The sequence below is a fragment of the Nomascus leucogenys genome, chromosome 11, assembly GCF_006542625.1.
Source record: "Nomascus leucogenys isolate Asia chromosome 11, Asia_NLE_v1, whole genome shotgun sequence".
Lineage (NCBI taxonomy): Eukaryota > Metazoa > Chordata > Mammalia > Primates > Hylobatidae > Nomascus > Nomascus leucogenys.
The window spans coordinates 55,663,523-55,688,140 of NC_044391.1; the positions used below are offsets into that span (position 1 = coordinate 55,663,523).

The following is a 24,618-nucleotide window of genomic DNA, read 5'->3' on the forward strand; positions in this document are numbered from 1 at the left end:
CTTTTTATTCTGATGTTTTGACATCTGGGCCCTTACTGACCTTGGAGAGACTGCCCCTCCCACAGTCAGCTAATTCCTAGATAAAATCCTGCCAAGAGTGCCTTTTGTGTGCAAACCAACCTATCCAGGGTCCATACCCTCAACTGCCCCCTTTATTGGGCTTTAACACTTTGGGGCAATATTCCTCAGTCCTAATCACCCAGGGTCAGGTAGACACCTAGAGACAGCCCTATACCCCAGAGCCCACTGAAATTACTCAAACCAGTCAATTCTCAGCCTGTTTAGCCAGCTTCCCCTGTCTTGCACATTTCTTCCATGAAAACCACAAGAAAGGCTCCTGCCCACATTTACCCCTTGCTCCCTCTGCCTCCCGATTGACCTGGTGTTTTCCCATGTGGCCCTGTATGGTGTGGCGTGTCTCCCTTCTCAGGAATTGTAATAGACTATCTTTTCAATGGCTTGTCTCCTGATCTGTTGGTTATACCATATCTGAATAATAATAATACAACCTATGTTTAAAAACACCTTGCTCTGTCTTCCTTGTTCATTATGCTCCAGCCATGCTAGCCTTCTTTCTCTTTCTCTTATACATTTCAGGTTCTTTGCACTTTCTGTTCCATCTGTCCAGAGGATCTTGCCCTGATCTTCCCACAAGTGACTTCTTCTTATTCAAGTCAAGGCAGAAGAAGTGAGGCAGAGGCTGTGCTTCTCTTGCTTCTGTTGTTTCTCCTGAAAAGGTTAGTTAAGGTTTTCTGTGGCAGTTGTAGCAGAGGTCTCAGTGCTGTGGGTGTCCAAAGGCAAGGTCTGGAGTATCCATTTTGCCTAGCATGGATGGAGCTGGAGGTGATGTGGTTTTGGAGCCAGCAGTTGGGGCAATGTCTTCCTAGTGCCCCACTTTCTTGACTTTGGCAGTGGTAGCAAATTCCTTGGCAGGTCTGATCTACAGTGTTATTCTAAAACTCATTTCTAGAAGCTTAGATGAGAATATGCTCTTCTAGTCCTTCCATTGATTTTGTGTTGTAAGCACCTAATTATCTGAATTAAACATATTTTTGCTTAAACTAGCTAGGATGGTATCCATTATTTGCAACTGAACTCTGACATATACTGACACAGAGTTTAGTACCAGAAATTGTTGCAACGGTGGGAACCTGGGATTGATCATTTGATCTCATTGGATTTAAAGACAATGAGGATTCAGTACTATCAGAGGATGGAAGGCTGGTAGTCTTTGGTTTTCAGCCTTCCGATGTGAAACAGTTACATAAATAACTACCTATCATCATCTGAAGTGCTGCTGAATGGTGATTCCTTAGCATGGTATGGGTACAAGGAGTTAAATGACAGTGAGTTTGGTTGCTGTTCATAACTGCTCTGGCAGCTTAAAGAAAGAAACTGTCAGGCTTAGGACTTTGATATTTTCAGCTAAACACATAAAACTTGTAGCTTTGCCAGGGGCCGAGAGTAAGAGAAGGATATTGGCTGGTCCAGGCTGCAATACAGCTAATTCTGCTGCTGGCTTTTATGACTAAGGGAATCTGAAGGTGTGAGAAGTGCCATGGCTGAATTGGTGCTGTTTGGAGCCTGTGAAAAGCCAGACTCACAGGAGAGTTGTAGTGGAGGCCCCAAGGATTCAGAGAAAGTCCACGCCCTCTTCACCAAGTAACTTTATACTTTTGAGAAATATCTCCTTGTTTGTTACTTATGTATTTTTGAGACAGGGTCTCACTTTGTCATCCAGGCTGGAGTGCAGTGACACAATCAGGACTCATTGCAGCCTCGACCTCCTGGGCTCAAGCAATCCTTCTGCCTCAGCCCCCTTGAGTAGCTGGGACTACAGGTGTGTGCCACCATGCCTGGCTAAGTTTTAAAAATTTTTTAGTAGCAATGAGGTCTCGCTATGTTCCCCAGGCTGGTCTCAAATTCTTGAGCTCAAGCGATCCTCCTGCCTTGGCCTCCCAAAGTGCTGGGATTACAAGCACGAGCCACCGCTCTGAGCCATTGCTTGTTACTTGATCTCTGGCAGAGGATAAACACCTGACCCTGGGATACCAGGTGACTCTGCAATCTGAGCTCCCCTTTATGACCTGGATGTTTCCCAATTGATAAAGCTGCATGGTCAGGCCCAGAAGCACCCCATCTGCAAGTGAAGAGGCATACATGAGATCAGACTTGAAGAAGTCCTGAAGTCACAAGGAAATTCCACCAGTTCATGGTCCACACTCCCATCATGTCTATTCTTGACACACTAATGTCCTTTCTTCCTATGGCCTCATGAAGTGTTCCTCATGACTGGTTGATGGAGGAGGAAAAATATTTGGGCACAGCTTTACAGAGAACTTTGCACAACTCTGCTGGGACTAACTAGATATGGACATCTATGGCATTATAGCCCCAGTAATGGGGGTTGACCCTGAGGACAAAAGGGGTGACCTGAGGAACAGTGGAGAAGAAAAATGCCTGCTGAGCAGAATTTTGGTAGTACAACTTAAAGAGTCTGCTTTTCCTGGAAGAAGGATGGCCTGAGATATGGATTTACATTGATCCATGAGCAGCAGCTAATGGTTTGTTTGTTAGGAGATTTAGGAAGTAGAAGGAACAATACAGGAGAATGAGTGACAAGGCATTCTGGGGATCATCATCATCATCATCATCATCATCACTAACACTTCTGTAATGCTCACTCTGTGTCAAATATTGTTCTAAGCACTTTTTATATATTAACTTATTGAATCCTCCCAAAACACTGTGGGGTAGTTTCAACTATTATGCTCACTTTACTGAAGAGGAATCTGAGGCACAGAGTGGTTAGGCACTTGAACAAGACCATACAGCTAGTAAATGGCTGAGCTGGCATTTGAATCCAGGTGATCTGGCTGCAGAGTTCATGCTCTCAACCATCTTACTATACTATGAATGAGCTTTTGAAAATGGGTCCAGACTGTGAGACTATTTGTGAATATGTGAGACAATGGTGAGACAATGGTGAGTCAATGAGAATGCTCATGAAAGGTCTCTCACTGCAGAAGATACTGTTAATACTTAGGGATCAAGATGACCCAGCTGGTAGATGTCAGTCAGGCTTCTCCAGCATCTCCAGTGCTTATTCAAGGGATCACAATCAAAATGTCCATGGTGGAAGGGATGAAGGTTAGGCACAGGCTTACCAACAATGGTTCCCCTCACCAAGGCTAGTCTGGCTATGCCATGGCTGAGTGTGTAACTTGCCAGTAACAATAGCTTGGTGTTGTAGGCAGCCTCTAAGATAGTTCTCCATGATTCTCATCTTCTGATAGTCATGCATTTGTGTAATTCTCTCCCTTTTAGTGTAGGTTGGAACCAGTGACCTGCTTTTAATGAAGGGAACATGGCAAAAGTGATGGGATATCTGACATTATGTTGCAAAAAGACTTGGCTTTCATCTTGGGTCCTGTCTGGTTCTCCTCTGCCTCTGTCTCTGTCTTTCTCTTCCCCCTTCTCACAAGTTGCCATACTGAGGACACTCGGCAGCCTGTGGAGAGACTCACATGAGGAAGAGCCAAAGCCTGCCAGCAACCATGTGAGTGAGCCTGGAAATAGATCTGAGGCCTGCCAACAGGCACATGAATGAGTTTAGAAGTGGATTTTCCAACCTCAGTTGTCCCTTAAGGTGACTGTACCCTCGGTGACAGCTTGACTCTATCCTCATGAGAGACCCTGAGCGAGAGGCACCCAGCTCTTTGCTCTCTCCTGGATTCTTGGCCAACTCAAACTGTGAGATGATAATTGTCTGTGGTTTTAGGCAGGGAAGTTTTGTAGTAATTTATTACATAGCAATGGGTAACTAATATGCCTGGGGATAGTTTGATTACATTGTACCCCTTGCCCGAAGGAGGCAATGCTCTGCACTCACTGAGATAATCGCTTACTCTGGGCATGGATTTACCCTTCCTGTCTGCCTGCATCTGCCAGCGTCACCATCCATGGACTTACTGAATGCTGCATTTGTTGTCATGATATTTCACAAATATCGCATCTAACCAAGGAACAAATATATAGTGCAACAAGTGAGACAATGTGCTAATGCTCACAGGACTCATTGGGATTACCCTGCAACTTCATTCCCCAGAAGCACCTGGCCTTTTTTGAACAATAGAATGGCCAATTAAAAACTCAAATACAGCACCAGTTGGTAGAAAAAAACTGAAAAATTTGAGTGATCTCTTATATGTGAGACATAGGCTCTGAACCCCCAGACCAATATGTGGTATTCTCCTATAACTGAAATACAGTAGTCAGATAGCCAAAATACAAATACAAAATACACTGGTAACCAACGGGTTGAAGTAGGAGTGGCACCCCTTGCCACTAAACCTAATGACTTACTAGTAAAATATTTGCTTCCTGTCCTTATGACTCTGGGCTTTGTTAATTTAGAGATATTAGTACATTAAGGAGGTATAAATGGCCTTTCATTATCCATTTTACTGTCGACTTTTTAGCAATAAAACTCACCTATTTTTAGCTGGGCACTTGGTTGCCAAGCAAGAATCCACTGTTATTAAGCTTTCTTGTTTTAAAATGTGATCAAATCACTAAATTTGGGTCAATGATGTGAGCAGAATTCATGTGGGAAACTTCTGGGTTACTGCTATGGTTTGAATGCATCTTCCAAAATTTATGGGTCAGAGACTTAATCCCTGTTGCAACAATGTTGGGAGGTGGGCTTTTAAAGAAGTGATTAGGTCATGGGGGCTCCACCTTCATGAGTGGATTAATGAATGCCATTTTCTCGAGAGTGGGTTTTTGTGCGGGCGGCTTTGTTATATGGGCTCTCTCTCCCATGCATACTCTTTTGCTATTCTGGCTGCCACCTCCTGTAGCACAGAGGCCCTCCCTAAATGCCAGCACCATGCTCTGGACTTCCCAGCAGCCTCCAGAACCATGACCCAAGTAAATGCCTATTGTTTATAAATTACCCAGTCTGTGATATTCTGTTACAGCAGCAGAAAATATACTAAGACAGTGATCTCCTTAATGTTCAAGCTGCCTACATAGAATTTCTCTGTCCCTTCTTTTGGGTTAGTACGAGGGTATGGAGGTAACACATACCCTCATACTCCTGTGTATGAGGAGTTAAGGAGATGGCAGGAGCAAGGATATTGGAGGGAGCTGGATCTTGGCATCACTTCGTATAGCAGATCCACACTGGCAGGTCCGGACCTCTCACCTTTGGACAGCATATCTCTGTTTCATTACAGAAAAAGAAATTTAATCTTATTTAATCCACTGTGCTATTGAGTTTCTTTGTTAAAGCAATTAACCTGTACCTTAACCAACATAGCAAGAATGCCACTACCAGGGACAAAATAATGGTTTCATAGAATTAGAAGTTCAGACTTATTTCTGTCCATTTAAGCCTTCTCATGACACATACACATAAGCAAAAAAGAGGATAATCTCATGTTAGGTGGGGTGATTGATGATGATTATATTATTGATATAGGGTTGTCATACAATGTGAGCAGGAAGGCGCTCGCTTTAAAACCCAAGAGGGAAAACATAGTGATCCTAACCAAACCCCAAACCAACCAAGCCAAACCAACCCCCAAGGGATTGTCTGGTGTGCTGGTTGCAGGGGAAGACCAGTAGAGTAAGACCACCAAAGACTATTCTTTAGGAATAAATAACTGGGTTTTCCCTATCAGGTAAGATAATCTTGTCATGAATAATACCATTATACATCACTTAATGATGGAGTACATTCTGAAAATGACTCATTGGGTGGTTTCATCATTGTGTGAACATCATAGAGTGTAATTCCACAAACCTAGATGGTACAGCATACTACACACCTAGGCTATATGGTACAGCCTATTGCTCCCAGGCTACATACCTGTACAGCATGTCACTGTACTGATTACTGTAGGCAATTGTAATACAATGTAAGTATTTGTGTATCTGTATAGAGAAAAAGTACAGTAAAAATGTGGTATTATAATCTTATGGGACCACCACTGTATATGTGGACCATCATTGGCCAAAATGTCCTTATGTGGTGCATGACTGTATATAGATGTAGTCAGCCCTCAGTATCCATGGGCTCTGCAACTGTAGATTCAACCAGCAGCAGATTAGAACTATTTGGAAAACAAAGAAAAATAGCAAGACAACAGTAAAAAATAATACAAATGAAAAAACCAGTAGAGTATAACAACTGTTTACATAGCATTTACATTGTATTAGGTATTATAAGTAATCTAGAGATGATTTAAAGTGTATGGGGGATGCGCATAGGTTATCTGGAAATCCTACACCATTTTATGTAAGGGACTTGAGCACCCTTGGATTTTGGTATTTGTAGGGAGTCCTGGACCCATTCCCCCATGGATACCGAGGGATGACTGTGTGCATATGTATATAGTCAACCTCCATATCCATGGGTTCCATATCTGTGGATTCATCCAACCTTGGATTGAAAACACTCTGGGAAAAAATTCAGGCCTCTGGGCCTGAGGACAGAGAAAGTGAGCCAGGCTTCCTCCTCCAGGGGTAGCTCTCCTGCTTCATTCACAGAGATACGAAATGAAGGTGGAACAGCAGCTTCCTAGAAAGGAGTTTGTGTTAAGGCTCTTTGTGGGTCTGAAAACTACCCTGACAAGTCCAGGATAGATGGTCAACTTGATTGATTGGTGGACACATAGGCACATAAATGGATGGGCAATTGGCCAGATGAACAGAGGATGGATAGGTGGAGATGTGGATGGTTGGCTGAATGACTGAAGGGCTAGGTGACCCCTGAAAGTGGGGGTGACACTCGGAGTGTGTGTGAAGTAGAAAGAGGCTCTTGAGGAATTGCCCCACTGAAGGAGGGGACCTCTGGCTTGGAAGGTCATCAGAAGTCTGTTTTGATTTTGGAACTGAGAAAGACAGTCTTTTCTTAAACTTGGGACCTGAGAAAGAATGTCCAATATTTCCATTAGTCACAGACTCTGGGGACCAAGCCTGTAGCCTGTGTGTAGTGTGTATTGCCATGAGTGAGGTGTGAATTGTCTGTAGTTTAAGTGTGATGGGCCTATGGGTGTTTGTGGTGTATTTGGTGGAGGGTAGTATGTGGAAGGTGGGTGTCTATAGGCTGCCCTCTGGACTGATTTTTCTCCAGCCTTCAGCATAGCTTCTATCTGGCGGTGTCTGGAGATGTCTTTCATCTCTCTTTTAATCAGAGCTCCTGTTTCTTGGACCCAATGTCTTTCTCTTTCTTAGCTTACTTTTGTTTTGGGAGGGTATACACTTCAGTAGCTCCATGTGCTATTGGATGGTGGAATACAATTTTTGGTACTTTGCACATCTGAAGAAAGTATTCTATTTTTGTACTTGATTGAGAGTTGGCTGGGTATAGTAGTCTAGATGGAATTAATGTTTCTTTAGAATTTCTAAGGTATTGTTTTGTTGTCTTCAGGCTTCCAATGCTGTGTTGAGATATCTGAATCATAGCCATCTCCTGTTTAATATCAATAATCTGTTCATGAAAATCAGATGTGCTATGTGAATATGCTAACTGGGAACCTATTTCTCATCACTTTGAGTGGGAAAAAATATTATGTGATACATGTCTACCCTAAACCTTCAACCAATTGCCTGAAACATAATAAAGTAACATGTTATCATAAATGACAAACTATTATGCTTGGATAGAAAATGCTTAAAACATCACACCTGATCATCAGTTAACATGGTTGTTAACAAATAGTTGCGTTGTATGTAACAACATAGCCTGTCTTCTAGCCAGTGACATTCAATATGCATATTCTTTCTCAGGACGCCTCTTTCAAATTATCTCTCTGTGTATTTAGAATGTAACTCAAGTCTACACAATGCTTTTGTTGAAATGTCTGGAGTTTTTGGAATGAAACATGTTTTCTCACATAAACATCAGCTGAGAATGATGCACATTTAAAAATATTGTGAACATGCTACTTTAATCACCTTAAAATTGCTTTTACCAGAAACAAAAAGGAGTTTCTTGTCTCTTTTCCGCTTAGAAAGATGTTGAAAAGTGCTTTTGGGGAGTGGGGTAGAGAGAGAGAGAGAGACTGTAATCTTGAAACTGTTGTGTACAAATTGATTTAAAGGTGTTCAGATGATTGATTCCCAGAAATTGCTTTCTATTTGGAAGTTCCCTTCTGAGTATAAATTTTTAAAGCATTTTTATTGAGACATAAAACTTTATTTGTAAAGGTGTGAAATTTTTCTTTTGAAATGCCTACTTAAAAGATGAATATATAGATGTGACCTGGTGAGACAGTTTGGATGCTTGGGACAAATCAGATGAGCAAATGTACCTGTAGATTTTAGTGTTTCTTAGACCACCATGATTTCAAGATACAATGAATAGAATGGCTAAGAACTCAAGCCACGTTTGCTTTAAGGCTTTAAACTTTTCTCTAAAACTAAACTAAAAACAAGCCTGATTGTTGGCCTGTGGCCATTTAAATGTTTCTGACTTTGATCTGTGATTGCTTTACGTTATCAGGGCTGCTGAAGTCTGTCTCTGTTCTCTTTTTATTTAGAAAGTATATCAAACCTGAGACCAAAAAAGTTAGTGATTTGATTTGAGCACCACCCATTTTATATTTTCACGTTAAAAAAGTTAATCATTTTTTATAGACAGGCAAAACAGAGAAGATTGTAGTGAATCCCCATATGCCAGTTATTCTAGTTCTGCTATTTTGGGATTTTGATAACACTTTCTTTGTTTTTTGTTTTTTTGAGACGGAGTCTTTCTCTGTTTCCTACAGTGTGCAGTGGCAAGATCTCAGCTCACTACAACCTCCGCCTCCCAGATTCAAGCGATTCTCCTGCCTCAGCCTCCCGAGCAGCTGGGATTACAGGCATGCGCCACCATGCCCAGCTAATTTTTATTTTTTATTTTTAGTAGAGATGGGGTTTCACCATGTTGACCAGGCTGGTCTCAAATTTCTGACCTCCAGTGATCCACTCACCTTGGCTTCCCAAAGTGTGGGTATTACAGGTGGGAGCCACCGCGCCCGGCCTCAATTCTTATATCTAGAAACCATGGATGGTCTTAGAAATACTGAAATATAGAAATATAATTTTGCTCATTAGATTTGTTCCAAGCATCCAACCTATCTGGCCAGGTCATATCCATATGTTCACCTTTTAAATAGAAGTTAAAGTTTTGTGTCTTCACAAATCAAGTTTCATATTTCAATAATATATTTAAAAATCTTGTACTTACAAGGAAATTTCCAAGTACAGAGTAATTTTGTGAGAACCCTTCCTTTGAAAACACCTTAATATCTATTTGTAAATGGCAGCCTCGAGGTCACGGGGTTCCTAATTTCCTCTCCCTCCCACCTTCTTCCTTCTCGCCTTCCCATTTTTTTTTTGTTCCTTTCCTTTTTTTTTTTTTTGAGACGGAGTCTTGCCCTGTCGCCCAGGCTGGAGTGCAGTGGCGCGATCTCGGCTCACTGCAAGCTCCGCCTCCCGGGTTCACGCCATTCTCCTGCCTCAGCCTCCCGAGTAGCTGGGACTACAGGCGCCCGCCACCACGCCCGGCTAATTTTTTTGTATTTTTAGTAGAGACGGGGTTTCACCGTGTTAGCCAGGATGGTCTCGATCTCCTGACCTCGTGATCCGCCCGCCTCGGCCTCCCAAAGTGCTGGGATTACAGGCTTGAGCCACCGCGCCCGGCCTGTTCCTTTCCTTTCTTTTCCTCTTCAGTTCTTCTTTAGCCTTTATTTCCTCCCTTTCTTCTTCCTTCATCCATATCCCCACCCCCAGAAGGTGTTGCCTTTTGAGGATAAAAACAAAAATTACTTTACACATGTTAAAACAGCATTGCAAGTTACAGCAGTTCTGAGCTCCATTGTCCTCCTCCTCCTCATAGAAGACCTTGGCGCACATTATTACAAAGGGAGGAAAAGAAAGCTTCAAGTTATTGTTTTCCCTACTTGAGGTATGATATGGAAAGAGCAGATGTATGGTCAATTATAACGATTTTCTTTAATAATTTTATTTTTATATTTTAATTTTTTCTTTATTTTTCCTTAAAATTAAAAAAAATAAAGACAGGTTTTCACCACGTTGGTCAGGCTGGTCTCAAACTCCTGACCTCGAGTGAGCTGCCTGCCTCTGTCTCTTAAAAGTGCTGAGATTACAGATGTGAGCCACCATGCCTGGTGATATTTTAATTTTTATTGAGTGCCCTTAAGGCTCCTACTTGGCAATTGTATTTAGGCAGAGTTTATTAATCTGTGAGTACTCTCCTTCAGTGTTTGACATTTTCTAAAGAAGAAATCTCCACTAGAGGGAAGTGTTTGTTTAGATCATTCCTGGTCAGTGATTCCACTGCTTGAGAATTTCAGTCCTCTCAAGAATTTCTTAACACGTGGCATGTGTGAGACGTTGTAAAAATAGTATGTCCCACTAGAGGGAGCCATTTACCCAGATTATCTCTGGAATATTGAGTCCATGACTTGAGAATTTGGTCCCTTCTACACAGAGACATGCTAAAAGCAATGTCCTAGGTCCTCAGCCCCCACCTCCCATTCCACAGTTCCCATGGGGGCCTTATACAGGAATTATTTTCACATCATAATAACTTTGAAATGGAAGATGGGATAAATTTGCAAGCTACGAATGCAGTGTACTAGTGCTTAATATGAGACTGCATATTGTTAGCAGATACAGCATTTGTTTACCTTAACCTGGCTCATAAATTGTGTGTCTATGGGGTTTGGTGAAAGGAAAGAAAAACATTCAATCAAGACTGACTCAGGTTGGGAAGTAAGCAGATGGGTACATCCTCCTCCTGCCTATTTTCTTTTCGTCTTTTTCTTTCTTTTTTTTTTTTTTTGTGACAGGGTCTCACTCTGTCACCCAGGTTGGAGTGCAGTGGTGCCATCTTGGCTCACTGCAGCCTCCACCTTCTGGGCTCAAGCAATCCTCCCACCTCAACCTCCTCAGTAGCTGGGACCACAGTAGCTGAGCGACTATGCCCTGCTAATTTTATTTTATTTTATTTTTTTGAGATGGAGTTTCGTTCTTGTAGCCCAGGCTGGAGTGCAATGATGTGGTCTTGGCTCACTGCAACCTCTGCCCCCCAGGTTCAAGTGATTCTCCTGCCTCAGCCTCTGAAGTAGCTGGGATTACAGGCATGCACCACCACACCTGGCTGATTTTTTTTTTTTTTTTTTTTTTTTTTTTTTTGCCAGAATCTCACTCTTGTCAACCAGGCTGGAGTGCAGTGGCACGATCTTGGCTCATTGCAACCTCTGGCTCCCGGGTTCAAGCGATTCTCCTGCCACAGCCTCCTGAGTAGCTGGGATTACAGACACCTGCCACCACACCTGGCTAATTTTTGTACTTTTAGTAGAGGCGGGGTTTCGCCATGTTGGCCAGGCTGGTCTCGAACTCCTGACCTCACGCCTGCCTCGGCCTCCCAAAGTGCTGGGATTACACGCGTGAGCCACTGCGCCTGGCTGGCTAATTTTTTTTGTATTTTTAGTAGAGACAGGGTTTCACCATGTTGCCCAGGCTGGTCTCAAACTCCTGCACTCAAGCAATCCACCCACCTCGGCTTCCCAATGCTGGGACTACAGACGTGAGCCACTGCACCTGGCCCTCCTGTCCATTTTCTGAACCTTTTGAGAAATACATATTCAGACTGGGCAGCTCTGGGCACCTCTCTTGTAGACCATCTGAGAATTTTATTATCAGGGGACAGAGTCCTTGGAGAAGGGTGGCCCAGAAATGCTCCTGATGAGAGTGTGGGACTTCAGGCCACAAGTGACTTTTGAGCTTTTCTGGAGACTTTACAATCTTATTTCACATAGAATATGCATAAGTCAGGCTCCTTGGGACTAGAATTTCAAAATCCACCAGGCCAGTGTCCCCATCTGAGTCTCACCTTAGAGGCCAGTTGCCCAGTGGGGAGAGCATTGAATGCTCCAGAAGAAAAAGAAATAGTTCTGCCTCAGTTGGCCTCCTGTTTAGAGCTTATTTCCTTGATAACTTCCTGTAGCCTGTGACCATACATGAGAAGAGGCCAGGTTCAGTTTCCTGATTTTATCAAATCAATTTCAACTTACATGGGAAAACACTCTCTTATCTCGACTTCTTAATCCTAGATCCTTAATCAAGGGTCACCATGTGTTTGTCACATATATTTACTTTTTGTTAGTGTATTGGCTAATTTTCATTGATTCATAAATCACCCTAATACTTAATGGCTTATACAACATCATTTATTTAGTTTATGATTTTGTGGCTTGGCAATTTAGCATAGGCTCATTTGGGTAGTTCTTCTGTTGGTCTTTGATAGGCTCACCCATGCCTCCTCAGTGGCCAGCTGGGCAGTTCTGCCATGGTGTGTGTGTTTATGTGAGATTACTGTCAGGTGGGATGAAGGGGGCAAGTGGATTACGTGTCTTTTATCATCTAGTAAGCTAGCCCAGGCTTGTTCACATGGTAGTCGGAGGATATGCTTTTAGTGTTTCTGCTCGCATTGTGTTTGCTAGTGTCACATTGCCCAAAGCAAGCCACATGGCCAATTCCAGAGTCCGTGTAGAAGGGCACTACCAAAGAGGGTGGCTGTAGGGAGGCAAAGAATGTGTGACCATTTGTTGCAGTCTCTGACAGTTGGTCACATGTGGACTATGTGAGGGCTGTTGAAATACAGGAGTAGAGTGAATCCAAGAGGGATTCTAAGGGAGGAGACAACAGGAGTGGGTGTTGAGGATATGCCTACCATTGAAGGTGATGAGGGTGGAGAATTTTATTGAGCAACAAAACAGCTCTCAGTGGAGAGGCTATGGGAAGATGGTCTCTCATCTGAAATTGGATTGTCACTCTCCCAGTGGGCCTAAGTCTGGGGCTTTTATGGGCTCAGAATAGGGGAGTGCATGCTGATTGTTTTGTGAGTATGAAAAAAAGTAAAAAATAAAGAGGCATCACTCAAAGGTGGGCATGATAGTGTTACAAAAACCAATTAGGGAAGGGTAGTCATATGTAAAATAGGTGAATGGTGGATATCAATCAGAGGAAAGTGCACCAAACAGGAAGGCAGGTTCTCAATCTGGTCTGTGGATTTCACTTGTAGCTTGGCTTTCAGGCTTTAAATTGTGTTTGGCTCGAAGGTGGGGTTTCACTGGGGATCTGCCCCTATCTACCTAGGCATTTGTCTGCCTCATGCCTCTATTAATAGGGTGATTCTATTTCAAATAAAGGTGAAGTATAGAAGGAACACTGGATGTGGTTTGCAGAGAAGTAGAGCACTGAAATGAGATACAAGACTTGGAGGAAAAAATGGGGATGAGGCAAGAGAAAGTTTGAAGACAACACTGTCTCTTAGGTTTATTTTCCCACAGAAAACCTACAGGGCCCTGGGAGCTGAGGAGTGGTAAGGACTTGGTTATTAGTGGGATAGGTAGTAGGAAGAGAAGTCCTGCTGACCTGCTGGCAAATAAACTTGGAACTTCTCCTTACTGAGTTGGAGTCTGGAGTAATTCAGCTAATCAACACTTAGATTCCTTGATCAATGAAACTGTGAGATAATAGATGTTTGCTGTTTAAGCCACTAGGTTTTGGAAGTAACTTGTTAAGCAGCAATAGATAGAAAATACAGCTTTTGAAGTGGAGTACTGCCATAACAACTACCTAAAATGTAGGAATGGCTTTGGGTCTAGGGAGTGGGTAGAAGCTGGAAAACTTTTAAGGATTTTAGAAGACTACTGGTGAAAGCTTAACTTTGAAAATACTTTTCATAGAATTTTGGACCTTGAGGATGCTATGGATGAAGGCTTTCAGGAAACTGAAGAAAATCTCGCTGGAAACTGGTGAAGGACCTTTGTTATGTAGTGACAAAAGCTTAGCAACACTGTCTCCTGCAGTTAAGTGGAAAGTGGAAAATGTGAACTGGGTAATCTAGCTAAGGAGATTTCTAAGCAAAGTGTTGAAGATGCCACTTGGTTTCTTCTTGATGGTTATAGTAAGAGGAGAGAGGAAAGTTGAAGTAAACACTTAAACAGGAGAGATCCAGGACTTGATAGTTTTTGAAATTCTCTTCTAATGATAAATGATGCTAAAATTAAGAAATGGTTTCTGAGTAAGGGTCCAAATCTGGGCACTGTCAGGAAAACTAGTCCAGAGGTGATATCAAGAGTGTGACTGTAATACTTTAAGACTTCAGAAATATCAAGGTGGTGCCTGAGTACCAGGCACAAAATACCTTTTAAAGAAGTTAAGAGTGTGTTTCAGTGGTCCTTTCAATAAAATAATAAGGATACTAAGACCTTTAAAGATCTTTCAGGCCTTAGCTGTGGTTTTTATCTAATGAAGCAAGCATCAAGAAGATACACTGGAGATCCATAAAATTCCCAAATGAGTTATATCAGCAGAAACTCTGTCATCTTGGATTGAAGACAGTACAAAATAAGAAAAGACATTTGGGTCACTGTAATTCTACTGGAAGGAAGAAGGCTGAGAAAACTATTCAGCTACAATTGTGTGCTACTTTTCATGAAAGAGGAAAAATGACTCAGAGGGCAGGACCAAGGGCCCAAGAGGAATAGTGAATGACTCCCAAGCTTTGAATGAATCAAGGAGTTTCCATCATTTTCAGCTGGATTTCATAATTTTTCTGGACCAGTAATTCCTTTTCATTTCATATTTTTGAGTGGTAATAGTTATAGTTGTTATTCTATGCCTACCCCATCATTGTATGTTGGGTGTGTGTGGGGATGTTAACTTGTCTTTTTTAGTTTCACAGGTCTACAGATTGAGAACAGTAGTTAGGGGGCTGTATGTACCTATGGAACTACACCCAAGGAGCTTCATCTACACCTGGACCTGGTTTAGATGATGAGATTGTGGATTTTGATTGGAAACTATAACAAGATGAGACCTTTGATGACTTCGAGAAGGGTGGAATATATATTGCATGTGATAAAAGTGATGTGATGTCACTTCTAACGTTAGGTTATAAAATCCTTTTGTTTTGGCCACTCTTTCATTTGTTTGCTCTAAAGAAGTTCAGCTGCCATGTTATGAGCTTACTTTTTTAAATTTTTATTATTATTATGCTTTAAGTTTTAGGGTACATGGGCACAACGTGCAGGTTTGTTACATATGTATACATGTGCCTATGTCCTGAATGGTATTGCCTAGGTTTTCTTCTAGGGTTTTTATGGTTTTAGGTCTAACATTTAAGTCTTTAGTCCATCTTGAATTAATTTTTGTATGAGGTGTAAGGAAGGGATCCAGTTTCAGCTTTCTACATATGGCTAGCTAGTTTTCCCAGCACCATTTATTAAATAGGGAATCCTTTCCCCATTTCTTGTTTTTTTCAGGTTTGTCAAAGATCAGATAGTTGTAGATATGTGGCATTATTTCTGAGGGCTCTGTTCTGTTCCATTGATCTATGTCTCTGTTTTGGTACCAGTACCATGCTGTTTCGGTTACTGTAGCCTTGTAGTATAGTTTGAAGTCAGGTAGCATGATGCCTCCAGCTTTGTTCTTTTGGCTTAGGATTGACTTGGCGATATGGGCTCTTTTTTGGTTCCATATGAACTTTAAGATAGTTTTTTCCAATTCTGTGAAGAAAGTCATTGGTAGCTTGATGGGGATGGCATTGAATCTATAAATTACTTTGGGCAGTATGGCCATTTTCACGATATTGATTCTTCCAACCCATGAGCATGGAATGTTCTTCCATTTGTTTGTATCCTCTTTTATTTCATTGAGCAGTGGTTTGTAGTTCTCCTTGAAGAGGTCCTTCACATCCCTTGTAAGTTGGATTCCTAGGTATTTTATTCACTTTGAAGCAATTGTGAATGTGAGTTCACTCATGATTTGGCTCTCTGTTTGTCTGTGATTGGTGTACAAGAATGCTTGTGATTTTTGTACATTGATTTTGTATCCTGAGACTTTGCTGAAGTTGCTTATCAGCTTAAGGAGATTTTGGGCTGAGACAATGGGGTTTTCTAGATATACAATCATGTCATCTGCAAACAGGGACAATTTGACTTCCTCTTTTCCTAATTGAATACCCTTTATTTCCTTCTCCTGCCTGATTGCCCTGGCCAGAACTTCCCGCACTATGTTGAATAGGAGTGGTGAGAGTGGGCATCCCTGTCTTGTGCCAGTTTTCAAAGGGAATGCTTCCAGTTTTTGCCCATTCAGTATGATATTGGCTGTGGGTTTGTCATAGATAGCTCTTATTATTTTGAGATACATCCCATCAATACCTAATTTATTGAGAGTTTTTAGCATGAAGGGTTGTTGAATTTTGTCAAAGGCCTTTACTGCATCTATTGAGATAATCATGTGGTTTTTCTCTTTGGTTGTTTATATGCTGGATTACATTTATTGATTTGTGTATGTTGAACCAGCCTTGCATCCCAGGGATGAAGCCCACTTGATCATGGTGTATAAGCTTTTTGATGTGCTGCTGGATTTGGTTTGCCAGTATTTTATTGAGGATTTTTGCATCAATGTTCATCAAGGATATTGGTCTGAAATTCTCTTTTTTGGTTGTGTCTCTGCCAGGCTTTGGTATCAGGATGATGCTGGCCTCATAAAATGTGTTAGGGAGGATTCCCTCTTTTTCTGTTGATTGGAATAGTTTCAGAAGGAATGGTACCAGTTCCTCCTTGTTCCTCTGGTAGAATTTGGCTGTGAATCCATCAGGTCCTGGACTCTTTTTGGTTGGTAAGCTATTGATTATTGCCACAACTTCAGAGCCTGTAATTGGTCTATTCAGAGATTCAACTTCTGCCTGGTTTAGTCTTGGGAGGGTGTATTTGTCAAGGAATTTCTCCATTTCTTCTAGATTTTCTAGTTTATTTGCATAGAGGTGTTTGTAGTATTCTCTGATGGTAGATTGTATTTCTGTGGGATCGGTGGTGATATCCCCTTTATCATTTTTTATTGCATCTATTTGATTCTTCTCTCTTTTCTTCTTCATTATTCTTGCTGGCAGTCTATCAATTTTGTTGATCTTTTCAAAAAACCAGCTCCTGGATTCATTAATTTTTTGAAGGGATTTTTGTGTCTCTATTTCCTTCAGTTCTGCTCTGATTTTAGTTATTTCTAGCCTTCTGTTAGCTTTTGAGTGTGTTTGCTCTTGCTTTTCTAGTTCTTTTAATTGTGATGTTAGGGTGTCAATTTTGGATCTTTCCTGTTTTCTCTTGTGGGCATTTAGTGCTATAGATTTCCCTCTACACACTGCTTTGAATGTGTCCCAGAGATTCTGGTATGTTGTGTCTTTGTTCTCGTTGGTTTCAAAGAACATCTTTATTTCTGCCTTCATTTCATTATGTACCCAGTAGTCATTCAGGAGCAGGTTGTTCAGTTTCCATGTAGTTGAGCAGTTTTGAGTGAGTTTCTTAATCCTGAGTTCTAGTTTGATTGCACTGTGATCTGAGAGACAGTTTATTATAATTTCTATTCTTTTACATTTGCTGAGGAGAGCTTTACCTCCAACTATGTGGTCAGTTTTGGAATAGGTGTGGTGTGGTGCTGAAAAAAATGTATATTCTGTTGATTTGGGGTGGAGAGTTCTGTAGATGTCTATTAGGTCCACTTTGTGCAGAGCTGAGTTCAATTCCTGGATATCCTTGTTAACTTTCTGTCTCGTTGATCTGTCTAATGTTGACAATGGGGTGTTAAAATCTCCCATTATTATTGTGTGGGAGTTTAAGTCTCTTTGTAGGTCACTCAGGACTTGCTTTATGAATCTGGGTGCTCCTGTGTTGGGTGCATATATATTTAGGATAGTTAGCTCTTCTTGTTGAATTGATCCCTTTACCATTATGTAATGGCCTTCTTTGTCTCTTTTGATCTTTGTTGGTTTAAAGTCTACTTTATCAGAGACTAGGATTGCAACCCCTACCTTTTTTTGCTTTCCATTTGCTTGATAGATCTTCCTCCATCCCTTTATTTTGAATCTATGTGTGTCTCTGCACGTGAGATGGGTGTCCTGAATACAGCACACTGATGGGTCTTGACTCCTTATCCAATTTGCCAGTCTGTGTCTTTTAATTGGAGCATTTATCCCATTTACATTTAAAGTTAATATTGTTATGTGTGAATGTGATCCTGTCATTATGATGTTAGTTGGTTATTTTGCTTGTTAGTTGATACAGTTTCTTCCTAACCTCTATGGTCTTTACAATTTGGCATGTTTTTGCAGTGGCTGGTATCGGTTGTTCCTTTCCATGTTTAGTGCTTCCTTCAGGAGCTCTTTTAGGGCAGGCCTTGTGGTGACAAAATCAGTCAGCATTTGCTTGTCGGTAAAGTATTTTATTTCTCCTTCACTTATGAAGCTTAGTTTGGCTGGATATGAAATTCTGGGTTGAAAATTCTTTTCTTTAAGAATGTTGAATATCAGCCCCCACTCTCTTCTGGCTTGTAGAGTTTCTGCTGAGAGATCAGCTGTTAGTCTGATGGGCTTCCCTTTGTAGGTAACCCGACCTTTCTCTCTGGCTGCCCTTAACATTTTTTCCTTCATTTCAACTTTGGTGAATCTGACAATTATGTGTCTTGGAGTTGCTCTTCTCGAGGAGTATCTTTGTGGTGTTCTCTGTATTTCCTGAATCTGAATGTTGGCCTGCCTTGCTAGATTGGGGAAGTTCTCCTGGATAATATCTTGCAGAGTGTTTTCCAACTTGGTTCCATTCTCCCCGTCATTTTCAGATACACCAATCAGACGTAGGTTTGGTCTTTTCACATAGTCCCAAATTTCTTGGAGGCTTTGTTCGTTTCTCTTTATTCTTTTTTCTCTAAACTTCCCTTCTCGCTTCATTTCATTCATTTCATCTTCCATCACTGATACCCTTTCTTCCAGTTGATTGCATTGGCTACTGAGGCTTCTGCAATCTTTGCATAGTTCTCGAAACTTGGCTTTCAGCTCCATCAGCTCCTTTAAGCCCTTCTCTCCATTGGTTATTCTAGTTATCCATTCATCTAATTTTTTTCAAAGTTTTTAACTTCTTTGCTATTGTTTTGAATTTCCTCCCGTAGCTCAGAGTAGTTTGATCGTCTGACGCCTTCTTCTTTCAACTCGTCAAAGTCATTCTCTGTCCAGCTTTGTTCCGTTGCTGGTGAGGAACTGCGTTCCTTTGGAGGAGGAGAGGTGCTCTGCTTTTTAGAGTTTCCAGTTTTTCTGCTGTTTTTTCCCCATCTTTGTGGTTTTATCTACTTTTGGTCTTTGATGATGGCGATGTACAGATGGGTTTTTGGTGTGGATGTCCTTTCTGTTTGTTAGTTTTCATTCTAACAGACAGGACCCTCAGCTGCAGGTCTGTTGAAGTTTGCTAGAGGTCCACTCCAGACCCTGTTTGGCTGGGTGTCAGCAGCGGTGGCTGCAGAACAGCAGATTTTCGTGAGACCACAAGTTGAGCTGTTTGATAGTTCCTCTGGAAGTTTTGTCTCAGAGGAGTACCTGGCCGAGTGAGGTGTCAGTCTGTCCCTACTAGGGGGTGCCTCCCAGTTAGGCTGCTTGGGGTTCAGGGACCCACTTTAGGAGGCAGTCTGTCCGTTCTCAGATCTCCAGCTGCGTGCTGGGAGAACCACTACTCTCTTCAAAGCTGTCAGACAGGTACATTTAAGTCTGCAGAGATTCCTGCTGATTTTTTGTTTGTCTGTGCCCTGCCCCCAGAGGTGGAGCGTACAGAGGCAGGCAGGCCTCCTTGAGCTGTGGTGGGCTCCACCCAGTTCGAGCTTCCTGGCTGCTTTGTTTACCTAAGCAAGGCTGGGCAATGGCCAGCACCCCTCCCCCAGCCTTGCTGCCACGTTGCAGTTTGATCTCAGACTGCTGTGCTAGCAATCAGTGAGACTCCGTGGGCATAGGACCCTCTGAGCCAGGTGCGGGACACAATCTCTTGGTGTGCCGTTTTCCAAGCCCGTTGGAAAAGCACAGTATTAGGGTGGGACTGACCCGATTTTCCAGGTGCCGTCTGTTACCCCTTTCTTTGACTAGGAAAGGGAACTCCCTGACCCCTTGCACTTCCCGAGTGAGGCAATGCCTCGCCCTGCTTTGGCTTGTGCACAGTGCGCTGCACCGATTGTCCTGCACCCACTGTTTGGCACTCCCTAATGAGATGAACCCGGTACCTCAAACAAACATGCAGAAATCACCCATCTTCTGTGTGGCTCATGCTGGGAACTGTAGACCGGAGCTGTTCCTATTCAGCCATCTTGGCTCCACACCCCTGAATACAAACAAGTATTCTTAGCTCTAGTCACATTATGAGAGATATATCTATGTTCTTCTACTGCAGTCCTCCTGGAGTAGGTTAGCCAATCCTCCATTTTTTAAATTCTAAATCCCTGATAACACAGAGAACCCATTATTCTGCAATCATAAAATGGCATATATCTATACCTCTTTTTCTTGAATGACAAAGTGTGTGGCTTATCAAGATATGAAAGACTGTTTCCTGAATTGAGATTGTGATACCAATAATCTTATATCATGGATGTATCCCAGAAAAAATAAAGCATCTTGGAGCACTGGGCACTATGTCAGGATCCAGTCAAATGCAGAAATGGAGTAGAAGTAAGGAAAAAATATAGAATAACATGGGAGAATCTAGAACTTTGGCCAATAATAGGGTTGGAATGTCCTAAGTTTCATTTTTGTTGGGTATTAGTTGTGTATTATGGTGAAGAGTAGAGCTTAGTTTAAAATCACAGAACTAAAATCTGGGGAGGAATACTCAGGAATCTTTTGATTTCACATGACAGCAACCCAAGCCAAACTATCTTAAGTGAAGACAGAAATTTATAATTCACATAACGTATAAGTCCAGCAGTAACTGGTTTCGGGTGTTACTAGACCTAGAACACAGGGACTCAAACATAGTTACTCTCTCCCCATTTTCTTCTTTTAAGGTTGGTGTTTTTCTTGAGACAGATTTTTTCACTTAGAAGACAGTAGACAGTCTCCAATATATAGTCCTTGAAATCTATGGTCCAGAAAGCATGGCACCATCTCTCTTTTTTTTTCAAGTCTAAATCAAAAAGTCATAAGGTCCATCTTGGTTCATATGCTTAACTCTGACTCAATCTCTTAGCTAGAGGAATGTGGTATCATAATTGAATGGGTCAGTTTGTATGTTTACCAATGACATCAAATAAGTAGAGATGAGTGGATTGACAGTTCCATCAGAAATCCAAGACTGGAGCAGGGAGAAATATTTATCAAAGAAAGGGAGACGCTAACACAAACAAAAATGACAGCTATTGATAAAAGGAAGCTAATTGAATCAGGCAAGAACTGCAGGGGAGCATTACTTTGTGAGAAATTGCCAAAGCCAAAGGTCTTGAGAGGGAAAATATGTGTGGAATAAAGAGTGGGTGATATGGGCATGAGTAGGGAGGGGTAACAGTTTATGCTGAATCAACTTTTGATGTATAAGCTTCTGTTATATAATAATGAGACCCTTTTCATATATAGGATCAGACCAGTCAGAGGCACTAAATGTGCACAATATGAACCTGGTACTAGGCAGTCTAGAGGTGGATGACCAAGGTGGGCACAGTTTTAGCCCATCAAATTTAGGATGATGCTACATTGTGAGCATGTATGTATTCTGGGAGTAATTAGATCTATGATATCAGAGACTTCACATCCAAAAGGTCCAAAAAGATGCAGGAAGCTCCTATGAAGAAGAAATAACTTTATGCAAAGCTGTGAAAGTTCTAGAATTTCCCTGCATTTTCTCATGCAAAGAATTGTTCACCCACAGTTCAAGTCAATAAATATTTAAATCATTAATAAGCCAGTTATAATCTATATAATCTCTTCCTTTTGGGTATTTATTTGCAATTATCCTTGACAGTTTTAGAAAAGAAAGCAAAACAAGGAATTGCTGGTGTAGACATTGAATTTCCATGAATTTTAACTATTGTTGATACTCTTCCTATTTTAAAGTTCTTAGAAATTTTATTGAAATTGTGATAATTTTCTGAATTTGCAGGAAGAACTAAACGTTATGACAGTCTGAATTTTTACTAGTGATATTTTTATGATTTTCTATATTTTTGGGAAAGGACAAACATAACATTGGTGTGGGAACTTAACATGAAATAAAGTATTATGGCTATTAGGATTAGATAGCTGCCTCAGTGTTCAGCTCCACCCAGAGAATACTTGAATTATGGCACAGGCCTAACACGCCAAGTATCTATGGCATGTCAAACCGGAGACAGTATTTTCCAAGAATATTATGTTCTGTGGAGTTTTCTTTGTCACAATGGAGGCTATATCATAATATTTTGGAGGAAGTATATATGATTTCATCAAATGCCACACATTTGATAAAAATGGTCACCAAGTAAAGATTCTTTATTGAGATATTTAAAGTAGAGAAATGTCTCCTTGTGTGTTAAATAAAGTAAAATAAATTAGAGAAAAGTACAAAGAAATTTTTATACTCTTGCCTTTACTCAGAATTGAGGTTATCATGTTTTTCATATTTGCCTTTTTCTAAATTAAAGGAACATAGCGTAGCAGATACAGTTGAAATATCTTTCACTAACCAACTCACAGATAATCATAGTTCAGATCAGAGAGTAGTGTAGATGATCAGGCTCTGTGGCTGTATGGGAACCTTGACAGCAGTGCTGGCGGCTGGCCCCCTGGCCATCCTGGCAGCCACAAGGGAAGTCAAGACTGCCTCAGGCCTGTGAGGGCTTCTGGGACCCCAGCTAAGGGACAGCAGCCTGCAGCCTGATGCCATCAGCCTGGGAGCTGATCCAGCAGAAGGTGATCAAGCTGTCCCAGGCAGTGTGGGCCAATAACCTGCACACAGTGCTTGGCTGTGCAAGATCCTGCCCAGCAGCCCCACGCTTAGCATGCGCTTGGTCAACAGCCACTTCCTGTAGGATGGAATAGTAGACCCAACAATAATAAATGGTTTGGTGATTCCTGGAAGACCTAAAGGCAGAAATGCTGTTCAACCCAGCAATCCCATTACTGGGTATATATCCAAACAATATAAATCATTCTCTTATAAAGACACGTGCATGCGTATGCTCATTGCAGCACTATTCACAATAGGAAAGACATGGAATCAACCTAAATGCCCATCAATGATAGGCTGGATAAAGAAAATGTGGTACATATACACAGTGGAATACTATGCAGGCATAAAAAAGAAAGGAATCGTGTCTTTTGCAGGGACATGGATGGAGCTGGAGGCCATTATATTCAGCAAATTTACTCAGGAACAGAAAACCAAATACTGCATGTTCTTACTTACAGGTGGAAGCTGAATGAGGAGAACACATGGACACATAGAAAGGAACAACATACACTGGGGCCTACTGGAGGGTGGAGGGGGAGGAGGGAGAGCATCAGAAACAATAACTAATGGGCATCAAGCTTAATACTTGGGTGATGAAATCTGTACAACAAACTCCCATGACACAAGTTTACCTAAGTTACAGACTTGCACTTATATCTCTGAACTTAAAATAAAAGTTAAAAAAAAGCAAAAGAAATGGTTTGAAAACCTGTACTGAAATTTTACTGTTGTCCAGTTGACGGATGCCCTGGAGGCTCTCACAGACCATTTTCTCAATTTTCTCTCGTAAAGCAGCACTTTATGAAAATGCATGCTGAGAACATAAATATAGTAATGGGACTTGAAAAGACACTCGGACTGTGGCAAGATCTTTGAGTGCAAGTGTGTCTGTCCCTATGCCAGTGGAATGCTATTACAGTCTCACATTTACTAAACTGGCCATGATCCCTGCAGAACACAGGGATCTACCTAGTTAGAAAAGGACAATGTAAAACTGTCTATAAAACTAGAGGTTGTCCAATAAGACCATTGAATCACTAAGCAACCAGCCAACTCCTAGACAGACACTCAAGAACCAGAAGCTTCAGAAATAAAACTAGTAGCTTTTTTTTTTAAAGAATCTTGAAGCTCTAATGCCAGAAAGTAGACTCTTACAACACCTCTGAAATAGCCCCAGAAGTTGCATTTACCACAGCCCAAAGTGGTTCTTGTTAAATTACCTGTGATGCAGTTTTCTCCTATGCTTGTCATTGAGCCTGCAGCTGACTCCCTGGCTGAGCCCGTGGTGTGAGGTATTGATCAGGCTTCTGCCACAGAGTCTGTGCACCTACCACCTTGTCAATGGGAACCCTGATCCATGCCCTAGATTCAGAGTCTTGCTCTCTTAAGAAGAGACTGCCTCTTTCAAAAAATTGTAAATCCTGTTGCTATTGAGCCAATTAATACTGCTGTTCAAGTGAACCTGGGTAAAAATCTGTCTGATCCTTTACAAGAAATAGGGAACACATGCCCAAAGAATAGCATTTCTTCAATTAATGTACAGACAGATATTGTCTTATGCTTCAAAAACCTTTGTACCTTCTGCACAGTGGGCTAGCCTTGATTCCTCTGTGTCATCTTGTTCTCAAATGGATTTTGTCATTTGATTCTCAATTGTCTCTTCCCATTAGTGTTCACACAGACATTTTTGCCCAGCTTGAAGCTAACTTTACCTATAGTTGCCCAGAGTGATGCATTTATAGGCACTTGTTTCCAATCAGGTGAGATCTTCAGAGAAACCAAAACTAGTGGGATGGTTCAAGACTAA

The 24,618-nt window shown here is 41.5% G+C and overlaps 1 pseudogene; it reads left to right on the forward strand.

Annotated features, from left to right (window-relative positions):
* Positions 1-22,738: 22,738 nt before the first annotated feature.
* Positions 22,739-24,618, forward strand: LOC100590315 (annotated as a pseudogene).